Raw genomic sequence first — 13,736 nt, forward strand, 5'->3', positions numbered from 1 at the left:
CACGATAACACAAAGGTGCATGGACTAAGTTCATGAGCATGGCCCAGGGGATGAGAGAATGGCTATATTTGCAGACTAAGAATATTATGATCACTGAAATATCTTTAGTCATTAGTATAGTATAGACTGGCACTGAGTCAATATTAAGACTGGATAATCCAGATATGGTGGAGACAATACCCAATTGGAAATTTCCAATTATTGTCAGTTGGGAATACAGTACAGCCAACTAGATCATAGACAGAATTAAAGGGAAATACTAGGTGAGGTGGTCTAGATTTTTTGAATCAGTCAAATTTCACACATAGCCTCCTGCACTTATGTGAGAACAGGATACCTTGGAAAGCCAGGCTATGTACTTGAGGCTAAGCAAGTAAGATGACAGTGAGGGGCCACTCATCAGGAGAAGAGGAAATGTTAGCAAATCTGTGAAGGTACCAGCATTTTTGCACCTGAAATTTTTATAATTACAGCCGGTCCTTCCTATCCTCAACCAATCATGGATGGAAGACATTCAGGGAAAAAAAAAAAAAGTTCCAAAAAAGCAAAACTTGAATTTACCAGGCTGAGCACCCTATAGGGTTGCTATGAGTTGGAATCTACTCGATGGCAACAGGTATGGCTGCATGAGGATGTGAATATATGTTGTCATTTCTTAAGAATTTGTCTTATTTTTCAAACCAGGTTGAAAGGCACTCAGAAAAATGATAACCTCCTCCCATGCTTCCCTTAAGTCCCACTAGAGCCAGTTGCAGTCCAGTTGATTCTGACTCATGGCAACCCCATGCGTTTCAGGCTAGAGTTGTGCTCCACAGGATTTTCAGTGGCTGACTTTTCAGGATTAAATCACCAGACCTTTTTCCCATTCACTCTGAGTGGACTCCAACCTTTTGGTTAACAGCTGAATGCATTAGCCATTTGAACAACGCAGGAACTCCAAAGTCATACAAGTGCCTAGAAATACCTTTGGACACCATGGGTACTAACCTGTTATACCTGTCACTGTTGAGTTGATTCTGACTCACAGCGACTCTCTAGGACAGAGTAGAAGTGCCCCATAGTGTTTCCAAGGAGCGCCTGGTGGATTTGAACTACCAACCTCTTGGTTAGCAGCTGTAGCCCTTAACCACTATGCCACCAGAGTTTCCATGGGTACTAAGTAAACCTGTGTATTTGCCCAATCTGATAAAATAATGTACCATCCTCGGGATTACCCTAAATTGCCTTTGTTGTTTGTTAGTTGCTGTGAAATCGGTTCTGACTCATAGCAACCCCATGTGTTCAGCGTAGAACTACTCCATAGGATTTTCAAGGCTGTGACCTTTTGGAACCAGATCACCTTGTCTGTCTTCTGAGGTGCCTCTGGGTGAGTACAAACCACCAATCTTTCAGATAGTAGTTAAGCTCTTAACCGCTTAATCATTTGCACCACCCAGAAACTCCTAAACTGCCTTACATATTGTCATAAACAATAAATAGATTAAATTTTTTTTTTGTTACACACACTTGGTCAAGTTTGTTGTTATACTTTTTTTTTTTCCCAATGTATTAGGAAAAATTGCCAGTTTCTTATGTATCTATGGTTGTTTGGTACCTGAGAGGCCATTCACTACTGTTAGGAAGCTGTGGATGTCATAAATGGATTTAGTTTAATATTCTAAAACATTTTCCAGACAGCAGCTAAGTTTCCATTGTAGAAATACTGTGTTCACATAGATAAGAAAGTGTTGTTTTATTAAAGAACCAAAGTCTCTTTCCTTTGATAAGCATGCCCTCAGGAGATTTGATCCCAAATACAATGTTTTTTTGTGTGCATTGCTACAAAAGAGCCCTTCAGGAAAGTTGTGTTATAGAGGATTGCAATGATGCATGAATGCTTGAGAATTAGAAAAGAAAATGGAATTTTGATTTCAAGGTAGCATTCTTTTTTAGAATTCAGAATTAGTCTGAAGCTTCCCTTGCCTGTACTGATTTTAACCTCAAGTCATGAAAACAAAATTTAGTTTACCCAATCTACTTGTACTATAGATGACAACATTTTTGAAACTTTTAAGCCTTTATTTTCCTTAAGGAAATAATACTTAAAGTTTATGATATTATATTCCTACCATAAATTAACACAGTCTGTAGAGACATTATGTGAATAAATGTTAATAAAAGTGGTACCACATATTCATAAACTGTCAAAATACTATCTTATTAAAAAGCTTATTTTTCACATCAATTTGTCTCAACCCACCTGGAGCAAAGGAAAATGAAGAACACCAAAGATGCAAGGTAATTATGAGCCCAAGAGACAGAAAGGGCCACATAAACCAGAGACTACATTAGCCTGAGACCAGAAGAACTAGGTGGTGCCCGGCTACAACTGATGACTGCCCTGACAGGGAACACAACACAAAGCCCCTGAGGGAGCAGGAGAGCAGTTGGATAATGGAGACTCCAAATTCTTGCAAAAAGACCAGACTCAATGGTCTGACTGAAACTAGAAGGACCCTGGGGGTCATGGCCCCCAGAACTTCTGTTAGCCAAAGACAGGAACTATTCCCAAAGCCAACTCTTCTGGCAGGGATTGGACTGGACTATGGGATAGAAAACAATACTGGTGAGGACTGAGCTTCTTGGATCAAGTAGACACATGAGACTGTGTTGGCAGCTCACATCTGGAGGGGAGATGAGAGAGCAGAGGGGGTCAGAAGCTGGCTGAATGGACATCAAAATAGACAGTGGAGAAAAGGAGTGTGCTGTCTCATTAGGGGGAGAGCAACTAGGAGTATATAGCAAGGTGTATATAAACTTTTGTACGAGAGACTGACTTGATTTGTAAACTTTCACTTACAGCACAATAAAAATTAAAAAAAAAAAAAGCTTATTTTTCTTTTCTTTTGTTATGGGGATCAGTCCTCCCTCCCCATTGGCCAAGATGCCAAAAACAGAAAAGTGAGATCAGAAACTGTTAGTCCAACCAGAATTAACCAGAGTGTTCATTATCCAGATTTCTAAGGCTAGGCTTTGTCATAAACAGAACGCAGTTATTCCACATTTCCATGGCAATTCTCTACAAAATTGTCAACTATAAATTAGTCCGTCACCCACTGTCAGCTACAGAAGGACATCATCCTTGGTAAAGTGGAAGGTCAGAGAAGAAGACAAAGACCCTCAATGAGATGGACTGACACAGTGCTGCAACAACGGCTCAAACTTAACAAAAATTATGAAGACAGTGCAGGACCCAGAAGTGTTTTGTTCTGTTATATACAGGGTCACTATGAGTTGGAAAAAAACTCAATAGCACCTAACAATAACACACTACACACAGACTTCAGCATTCCTTTTGTCATTCCAAGAAGACACAGAGTTGAGCACTAAGGATTGCTTTTGAGTGACTTAACATTCTTCTTCTATTAGCATGACAAAGAAAGGCCACAAGGAATTTGGTAGTGGGAGGTGATCACATGAGCTAATAAGCTTTTGCTTATAGACCAGGTGAGAATTCTCTTTCTAGGAAGTCACGCAAATTGTGGTTTATTCAGGAATAAGTTAATTTATAGTGGAAAAGGTAAATCAAAAGAACCTCTTCTAGAAAGATAACCCTGATGTGATATTGAACCACAAATATTCCCTATCCTGATATTTTTCCTTCTGTATCCTGCAAATCGGCTTTATCTTACCATCACCAGTTACTGACTGGAGTTAATCCAATCAATGCCAATTTTAGTTTAATTTAATTATTGCAATCTCAGGTACTCTACAAATTTCCATCTTGCTTTTCAAATACTCACTCAACTTTATCCCTTCTGGATTCAATTATCCTACACTCATTGCCAATGATGAGAGGGTCTTACGTCATGGTTAAGGACACATTGAATGGAATGGGAAGTTTTATGGCTCCCCTCTCTCTGCCAGCTCCAGTTTTGATGTTCACACCCAATCTGGTAACTAGCTGCCTATGCCCTGGTCAGCTGCTAATGCCTTCAGCCTGCATAGAAATGAGAGTTGCTTGAATTTTGTGTGGTGCAGTTGGTGGTCTTTGAGCCTCACTGGGGCACTTACTCTATAGTTTCTGGAGTTAGCAATCCTCTAGAGGCATCACCTCCTCTGTTGAGTTGTCTACTTCAGACCTTCTCATTTAGCATTTAGCTACCACCACCCTCTGGGTAGCCTTTTATTGGGAGGGATAATGGCAGCCATGGTCTGTCCCTCAGCTCCTATTTTCTACAGATTTCTCTAGACCAACAAAAAATAAGGAGTCTCTATCACACCAACAAAGGTATCCTGGTGGCACTGTGGTTAAGTGCACAGTTGCTAACTGAGAGGTTGGTAGTTTGACCCCGCCAGCTGTTCTGAAGGAGAAAGATGTGGCAGTCTGTTTCCTAAAGATTTACAGCACTGGAAACCTATGGGACAGTTCTACTCTGTCCTATAGGGTTACTGTGAGTTGGAATCAACTAGAGGGCAATGGATATGTTTTGGTTCTTTTATCATACCAACCTTGGCTCCTTAGAAAAAGTCTCAGTGAGACAGATAGGGTTAACTGTGCTGGTGGAACAAAAAAGCTGTTAAAATATTACCACCTGGAAGTTGAATAAACAAGAACCACACCCTGTCAACATGAGATAATGCTGAAATAACTCATGAATTACTATCTCCTTATTAGTGTTTTTTTCTAGTCCCTTCCTCCTTTACAGGCTCCTGCATGCACAGGAGAACAAAGTGTGACCGCTGTTTAACCTTCCTTAGCCCTCTGAAGATGGTGATGTAGTGCGCTTGTGCTATATCCCATAATAAGTGATGCCAAGGGCTGCTGAGAGGAGTCCATCTTGAATATCAGCGGGTTTCATCTTGGATTCCAGATGTGCGTTTAACCTAATTAACATGCACCACCATTCTGAGAAGTACCCACCCCTTGAAAGAAGCCCACTAAATATTCATTACTCTATTGTTTCCATAACCCAAAACCAAAACCCAATGCCGTCAAGTTAATAGCGACCCTAGAACCCATATAAGCCCTAGACTCGCTTCCCTTTTTGAGTCAGTCTTTTGGAGAGGCTTAGATCCCTGTTGACTCCTTTTGCTTGACTCAAGCAAAATAAAGCTTGCTGAAGATAATGTTTGTCTTTTGCGTGTATTCATACTCTGGAAAAAACAAGAACCCTTTGTGTCAGATTGGCAATTGGTAGCATCAGCTTTTCCCAATTCAGTAAGCATTGTCTCCAACTGATGGTCCTTTATAGCAAGTCTGCCTGCATGTTTTGACACTCAGCTAACTCTAGGTGTGGGCAAGACACTAATCTTTCCTATTTCTAGGGTGACCAACCATTCAATTTTTTCCTGGGCTGAGGGGATTTCTGGGACTTGGGATTTCAGCACTACACCCATGAAAGATCACCAATACTGGGACAAGTTGGTCACCCTACCTGTTTCTATTCATTCCCAGACTTCATGGACAGTATTTTAGTTTAAAAAATAATTTTTTTTTTTTTTTTTTAGTGCTGCTATAACAGAAATGTCACCAGTGAGTGGCTTTAACAGACATCTATTTTCTCACAGTTTAGGAGGTTAGAAGTCCGAATTTAGAGTGTCAGCTCTAGGGAAAGGGTTTTTTTTTTTTTCTCTGTAGGCTTTGGAGGAAGGTCCTTGTCTCCTCTGAGTTTCTGCTCCTGGGTGATCTCCTGGCTTGGCATGTGTCTTCCCTCCTCTTTGCTTACTTGCTTGCTTGTTTAATCTCTTTTATCTTTCAAAAGAGATTGATTCAAGATATACCCTACACTAATCCTACCTTTAGCAAGGACAACCCATTCCCAAATGGGATGATAACCACAGGCATAGAGGTTAGGATTTATAACACATAGTTTTGGGGGACCCAATTCAATTCATAAAGACAGGTGCAAGCAGGTGGACAAACCACTTAAAGCTGTCCACAGGTGTTCCCAATACTCTTGCACAGAAGTCTTTTTTTTTTTTTTCCGGTTCACTTTCAAATTCTCTGATGGCAAAATCCACAAAACCACCTCTGGGATCCTGAGCCATGTAGGGAAAATTTGTACTAGGGATAATTTAGAAGCTGAAGAAGTGCCTCTCTTTATGCTGGGTATGGGTTGCCTGTCACAGTACAGCATTTTAGCCTTTGGAAGATTTGGAAGAGAATAAAAGAGATCCCTACCGTATCCTTTCAAAGCAATGGTGGTTCAATGGTAGTGTTCTTGCTGTCCATGTGCGTGACCCCAGCTCCATTCCTGCCCATGAACCTCATGATAGGCCATACCCATTGCTGTCGAGTCAATGCCAACTCATAGCCACCCTATAGGACCTGGTAGAACTGTCCCATAGGGTTTCCAAGGAGTGGCTGGTGAATTTGAACTGTTGACCCTTTTTTAGCAGTCATAGCTCTTAACTACTACACAACAGGGCTGCCATGATAGGCCAAGGCACCTAAAATGAACTAGGAAGAAAGGCCTGGAGATCTACGTCCAAAAATCAGCTAGTGTAAACTTTGTGGATTAAAATGGTCCAATGAACAACTGATCATGGGGATGGTATAAGACCCGGCACCATTTTACTCTATTGTACATGGGATCTCTGTGAGTCGGGGACGGTTCAGTTGCAGCTAACAACAACCTTACCTTACTTAACCAAATTTGCTTGCAGTTTTCTAACCTCCCAAACATATTATAATCACTTTAAGGGAAAAGTTCACTCTTTATACTTTACTGTTATTGTTAAGTTTTTCTTTGTCTTCTATTTCTGAATGCATTTGATATATTTGTGGGGGGAAAAAAAACTTACACATATATTTTTCAGCCACAAGTATTCACCGAGAGCATCCTTCCTCAGGAGTCTCATCTCTGAATGCAAAGTGCACTGTATTACAGAAAGAGTGCCTTCACAGACACAGAACAATTTATTCTCTCTCATTTTTTCCTGCCGCATTGCATCTCCTTTCCTTTGCCAGAAAACAAATTTTGCTGCTTCCTTTCATCCACCACGAGCCCTTTTACATGCTTCTCTCCACAGTGTCCTTGCTTATCAGGCTCTCAGGATACTTTCTGATATGTGGTCTGTTTGAAACTGGAATGCATTGTGTTCATATTGGTGACTGCAACTGCCAGTCCATGTCCATAAACAGACCGTAATTTTAAGCATATTTCACTGCAGCAATTGATGTCTTATTGAACCTGGACAAGACAGACACCTGCTTTGTTATTAGGCAGCACTATGCTATAGGCAAGGCTCTTTTGATGGTTCATCCTTTATATTCTCTCAACTGCCCCATTGCCACAGACACAGTGCCATACAGGCATTTTGTGCAAGTGAAGAAAGCACAGATGTTTCAAGCATCGGAGGGGAAGGATTTTATCTGTCCAGGTCTTCCCGGATGCCCCTCCGGTCACCCCTGGCAGCACCTCTCTACTCCCTTTGTACATGACAGGAGTCCTGCAAGGTTGAAAAACCAAGAATAAGAGGAAGGGAAGAAACAAAGGAAGGAAGGGGATGGAGAGGTAAAATTTAAGAAATATTTACAGAGTCAGGACCTGGCTGGTTAATTTTTTCATCAAAAGGTCACGATGCTCCTGGCGGTCTTGGTCCCCAAACCTTCTGTTGGCCCAGGACAGGAACCATTCCCGAAGACAACTCATCAGACATGGAACGGACTGGACAATGGGTTGGAGAGAGATGCTGATGAAGAGTGAGCTACTTGTATCAGGTGGACACTTGAGACTGTGTTGGCATCTCCTGTCTGGAGGGGAGATAGGAGGGTAGAGAGGGTTAGAAACTGGCAAAATTGTCACCAAAGGAGAGACTGGAAGGGCTGACTCATTTAAAAAAAAAAAAAAAAGACTCATTTAGGGGAGATTAATTGGGAGTATGGAGTAAGGTGTATTTAAGCTTATATGTGACAGACTGACTTGATTTGTGAACGTTCACTTAAAGCTCAACAAAAATTATTAAAAAAAAAGTTAAAAAAAGGTCACGATGCATAGATTTAAGAGATTTTTTTTTCCTCTTCTTTCCTTCCTTCAAGGCCAAATGATTCACTCTATTTACCTTTGCATTATAACACTGATATTGAGCTCATTATTCCTAAGTACAGAGAGAAATACGGCCCCCCACGTTTTCTCATTTTTCTTCTCCTTAGCATAAGAGATCAAGGGGTGTGCTGGAGGAAAGAAGGGGATCATTGGGCAGGGAGGGATGGTTGGAGACCCGCAGTGCGGCTGACCCACCACCCTCAGGGAACAGTGGAAGGCCCTGAGGACCGAGGGTGCACACTGCCTTTTCAATGGCTAGCTGAATGCTATCTCTGCTTTTTGCCTTTTTTTTTTTTTTTCCCTAAAGGTGACAATCCTCTTAGGATCTTTTAGTTAGCAAAAGCAGGTACTAACGTAGGTCTTTTCTAAAAAAGAACTGGCGTATGTAAGGCGAACTTTCGAAAATGGGGGGAGTATTTATTCTAGCACCTCAGTTGCATTTACTCACTGGGTAATCTTGCTTAACATTTCTCTAGCTTTATCTCCACCTGGTGGCCCAGTGGTTAAGTGGCTCCTGGCTGAATGGTTGGCAGTTCAAATCCACCAGCCACTCCTTGGAAATCCTGTGGGGCAGTTCTATTCTGTCCTATAGGGTCGATAGGACTCAGAATCGACTGGACTGCAGTGGTTGTTTTGTTTTTTTTTAGATCTTCACCTTCCCTTCCAGGTAGGTGCCACGAGGAAAAATGCTCTTTCCTCCATTAGAGATAGTGGAATAGTTACCCACTCCCTTAAATGTTGAACCATATTGCCACCTCTTCTGTTACAACCAGTGGGGTTGTTGCATCCAATATTTTACGGTTTCCCATCTTTACAACAAATGAAATGCCTCAGAAAGCTGACGGCACTACAGTTTTGCAATCCACACTGCATCAGGAGATAGAGCAGGACCAGTCAGCATTTCGTCCCGTTTTGCTTGGTGTCGTCATGAGTCAGGGGTGCAGTTGGTAGAAGTTAACAACAATACAGCTTCCAACGGATGAAGAAAATTCTACCCTTCATATATGAGCCTCTTTAAGTGCCTTTCTTCTGCTTTTGACCCTCAGATTCAGCTCTTTCCATCTGGCGCTTTCACTCCAAGTCCAATGAAAAGAACTTTCCCGTTGTAAACATGACTAACAAATACAAAGACTCCATCAGAAGGAAGTTTGCCAATTATTTAAAGACCAAAATTCTGTTTCACATAATAGTGTTTTGCAGAAACAAAACATACCTAATTCTCTAAAATACTCTTATTACGAGGTAAATGCTCAATTTGCTGTTCTTTGAGGAAGCCTTCTCTGATCTTCTTATCTAGGATAAACACCTCTGTTAGGGTTCTCATAATATGTATTTATTATTTACAGCCTCAGTTTCACATTGAGTTATGTGACTCTCTGATAAATAACTTTTCTACAATTACACTATAAACTCTGAAAGAACTTATTATCTTGGATGCTTAGCATAGTGTCTAGTACAAATATTAGTGTAATGAAATTAAATAATTATATGTTAAGTTAAAATAAATAAGTTAATGTTTTTAATCTTTGTGCCATTTTTGAGATAAACCCTTAGACTCCCTGCACCTGCCTTAAATTTTGGTACCCAGAATTAAACATGCTAAAATAAAAGTTATACAGCCAAGGCAAGTGGAGCATCAGTCATTTTCCTTTAATAATTTTTTCTATTACCTTCCTCACCACACATCTGTCAGTGTGTCATACTGTGGTGGTTTGTGTGTTGCTGTGATGCTGGAAGTTATGCCACAAATATTTCAAATTCCAGCAGGGTTACGCATGGTGGACAGGTTTCAACAGCGCTTCCAGAGTAAGACAGACTAAGAAGAAGGACCTGGCAGTTCGCTTCTGAAAAACATATGAATAGCAGTGGAACTTTGGTGTAATGCCAGAAGATGAGTCCGTCAGGTTGGAAGGCACTCAAAAGACGACTGGGGAAAAGCTGCCTCCTTAAAGTAGAGTTGATTTTGATGACATAGATGAAGTAAAGCTTTTGGGACCTTCATTGACTGATGTAGCACAACTCAAAATGGGAAAAAAAAAATAGTTGCAAACATGAATTAATAATCAGAACATGAAATGTACAAAGTATGAATCTAGGAGAATTGGAAGTTATCAAAAATGAAATGGAATGCATAAAGATCTATAACCTAGGCATTAGCAAGGTGAATTGAACAGGTATTGGCCATTTTGAATCAGATAATCATATGGTCTACTATGCCAGGAATGACAAATTGAGAAGGAATGGCATTGCATTAATTGTCAATGAGAACATTTTGAGATCTATTCTCAAGTACAATGCCGTCAGTGATAGGATAATATCCATATGATGAAAAGAAACAGCTACTAATACGACTGTTATTCAAATTTACACACCAACCACTAAGGCCAAAGATGAAAAAATTGAAGATTTTTACCAACGTCTGCAATCTGAAATTGGTCAAACATGCAATCAAGATATATTGATAATTACTGGTGATTAGAATGTAAAAGTTGGAAATAAAGGAGAAGGATTAGTAATAGCAAAATATTGTCTTGATGATAGAAATATTTCTGGAGATCCCATGGTAGAATTTTGCAAGACCAACAACTTCTTAATTGCAAACACATTTTTTCAGCAACATAAACTATGACTGCACACATGGACATCACCAGATAGAATACACAAGAAACAAATCGATTACATCTATGGAAAGGGACAATGGAAAACTCAATATCATCAGTCAGAACAAGACCAGGAGCCAACTTCAGAACAGACCATCAATTGTTCATAGGCAAGTTCAAGTTGAAGCTGAAGAGAATTAGAACAAATCCAAGCACTTGATGCAGATCAAAGACTACAGACTTCACTATGGATTGTACCTCAACGTAAAGAAAACAAAAGTCCTCACAACTGGACCAATAAACAACATCATGAAATGGAGAAAAGATTAAAGTTGTCAAGGATTTCATTATATTGAACCCACAATCAATGCCCAAGGAAGCAGTGGTCAAGTAATCAAACGACATATTGCATTGGGCAAATCTGCTGAAAAAGACCTCTTTAAAGTGTTAAAAAAAAAAAAAAGTCACTTTGAGGACTAAATTGCTTCTGACCCAGTCCGTAGTATTTTCAATCACCTGATACGTATGTAAAAGCTGGACTATGAATAAGGAAGACTGAAAAATTGATGTCTTTGAATTATGATGTTGGTGAAGGACATTGAATATATCATGGACTGCCAGAAGAACAAAGAAATTTGTCTTCGAAGAAGTAAAACCAGGATGCTCCTTAGAAGTGAGGATGGTACGACTTCACTTCACGTACTTTGAACATGTTTTCAGAAGGGACCAGTTCCTGGAGAAGGACATCATGCTTGGTAAAGCAGAGGGTCAGCAAAAAAGAAGAAGAACCTCAAAGAGATGGACTGACACAGTGGCTGCTGCATCAATGGGCTCAAGCATAACAACAATTGTGGGTATGATGCAGAGCCAGGCAGTGTTTCCTTCTCTTGTACATAGGGTCACTATGAGTCAGTAGATGGCCCCTGACAAGAATAACAACATTACCTTACTAATAGCTTAACCATATCACACAGCGAGTAAGCTTATATCATCCAGATCATATGTTTGTGTGATTCCAGTTTTTCTGCTTGCCCCATTATAATGTTCACCAGGTGCCTGTCCTCCTCTAAGATATTAACCTTTATCCTATAGATTAAAGCCACATGGGAGGATGGCTTCTACCACTCTCTTCCCAGTCCCTATCATGCTCCTGACCTTTAGATCTATTTGCCAGACATATGTTAAATCTTTATCCATATAAGTGAAGTCCACTGAATCACTATATATATGTGTATATATATATATATATATTTTAAATGGCTACAATTCTTCTTGTATACCCTGGCTTATTTTGCTGCACCATTTTCCATCTGGCTAAATAAGAGAGAAACCTTAAAGTCTTTCCATGATTCAGTTCTTCCTTCATCTACTTCATTTCATTAGTCAAAATGTACTCCCAGCTTCACCTCAGAAAAGTCTCTGGGCTCTGCCCTTCTCTGTTCCCTGTCTCGTTGCACTTTAAGCGCCACAGTATAGCTTGGCCTCATCTTTCACAAATGATTCTTATGATACAACAGTCTTCCAACTCTAGGTCATTTTTCAAAACATGTCCAAGAATACTCTCGGTAAAAGGGAACTCTTTTCAATTCTTGTCCTCCTTTAAAATTTCAATAAACTATGTTTTATCTTACTAATTCTCCTTTACATATTTTTTCATTTATTTGGGAAAGCCCTTCACAAACTGATTCTCATCTTCCACGAAGTCTCGCCTGTTGCCTTTTTTAAGTTCCTACTCATATATTCTAATTCTAGAAAAGGCCAATAATATACAAGTCCACAAAATGTCACACATTATCATGTGATCCTGGTTTTGCATATGCCATCTATGCCACAGATTGATTCCCCCAGAAATGCTACCATATATGTGATGTAGTTGATGAATCTCTAGCCAAATGGCATTTTGGATTTCCATAGAAAGTTCCACTTTTATTTTATGTAACACCAAGTTCTTTTATTTATAGTTCTTTCATTCGTCTATCTCCAACTAATCTGTGAACTCCTAGGGACAATCGAATAGTGTTATTCCTCTTGAGTTTCTAGGTAGCCTAATGTAGTAACTGAAACATAGAAAGCACACAATTCAAATACGTAGGACTGAAATAACTTAAACACCTTTTTCAACAAGTAAAATGAGAACAAAGGAGATGTGGGTAAAGTAATTTTCCAAGATTACCCACGTTGTGGGAAAGCTGGCATTTTAACTCCTGCATTTTTACCCTTGTCACCAGTGTCAGGCTGGGTTCAAGCATTATGTTAATAAAAATTAAAAAGATGTACCTAAGATTGGTAACATATAGGCCCAATTGTAATCATGTGGTTCTAAATTACAAATCTTAATATGCTATGAGTGAAGGCTCTGTTCACAGCACAAAGGCTGAAGCCTGTGTGGTGTGGAAGTAAGGTGCCCTCACATATGAGAGCTGTGTTAGCGTCTACTGTAACAATGCTGTAATCAAATACAATCCCCAAACCTCAGGAGCTTCAGTTAATTGTGTAAGAGTCTGCAGGTCTGATGAGTGTCTCTACTCCAGGTTAAGCAACAAGGTCAGGTCTAAGTCATGTGTCTCTCATCCTAGTCTAAAGTAGTAACGTGCCCTTATATTCCAGGAACCAAGTAAAATCATGTGGTCAACCCAGCATCCATACAATCTACCAAGAGAACTCTGATATCCACAGTGTATTGACCAGGGCAATAAGTCTTTATTCTACTCCTAGTTTTGCTGAGCTTGTCCAAAAGCTTCCTGGAATATCCCTTCTCAGTCAATATGGTGAGGATAGAATAGTACTGAGCTCTCTGAATCTAAACAAAGAAAATAGAAAAATACATTGCTTTTTCTGGTTGCATTCACTCACTCAGGGAGCATAAGGCAAAAGTTTAGTATAACCTGAGGGTAATGAAATGGTATAATATTTTGTGCATTACTAAAGTTTGGTGAGTGGTAAGAATATGGCGGATTCCACTGAGGCAAATCTTGCAGAATTTGACTTTTTAATTAGTTACGGATCAGGAATTACTTGAAGCCATGTGGTGCAGCCAGTAGTACCATAGAGAGCCATGTCTACAACAAAATAAACCATAAAGATAGGTTACGTGCAAGGAATAGAA

The sequence above is a fragment of the Elephas maximus genome, chromosome 17 (genome assembly GCF_024166365.1).
Source record: "Elephas maximus indicus isolate mEleMax1 chromosome 17, mEleMax1 primary haplotype, whole genome shotgun sequence".
NCBI lineage: Eukaryota > Metazoa > Chordata > Mammalia > Proboscidea > Elephantidae > Elephas > Elephas maximus.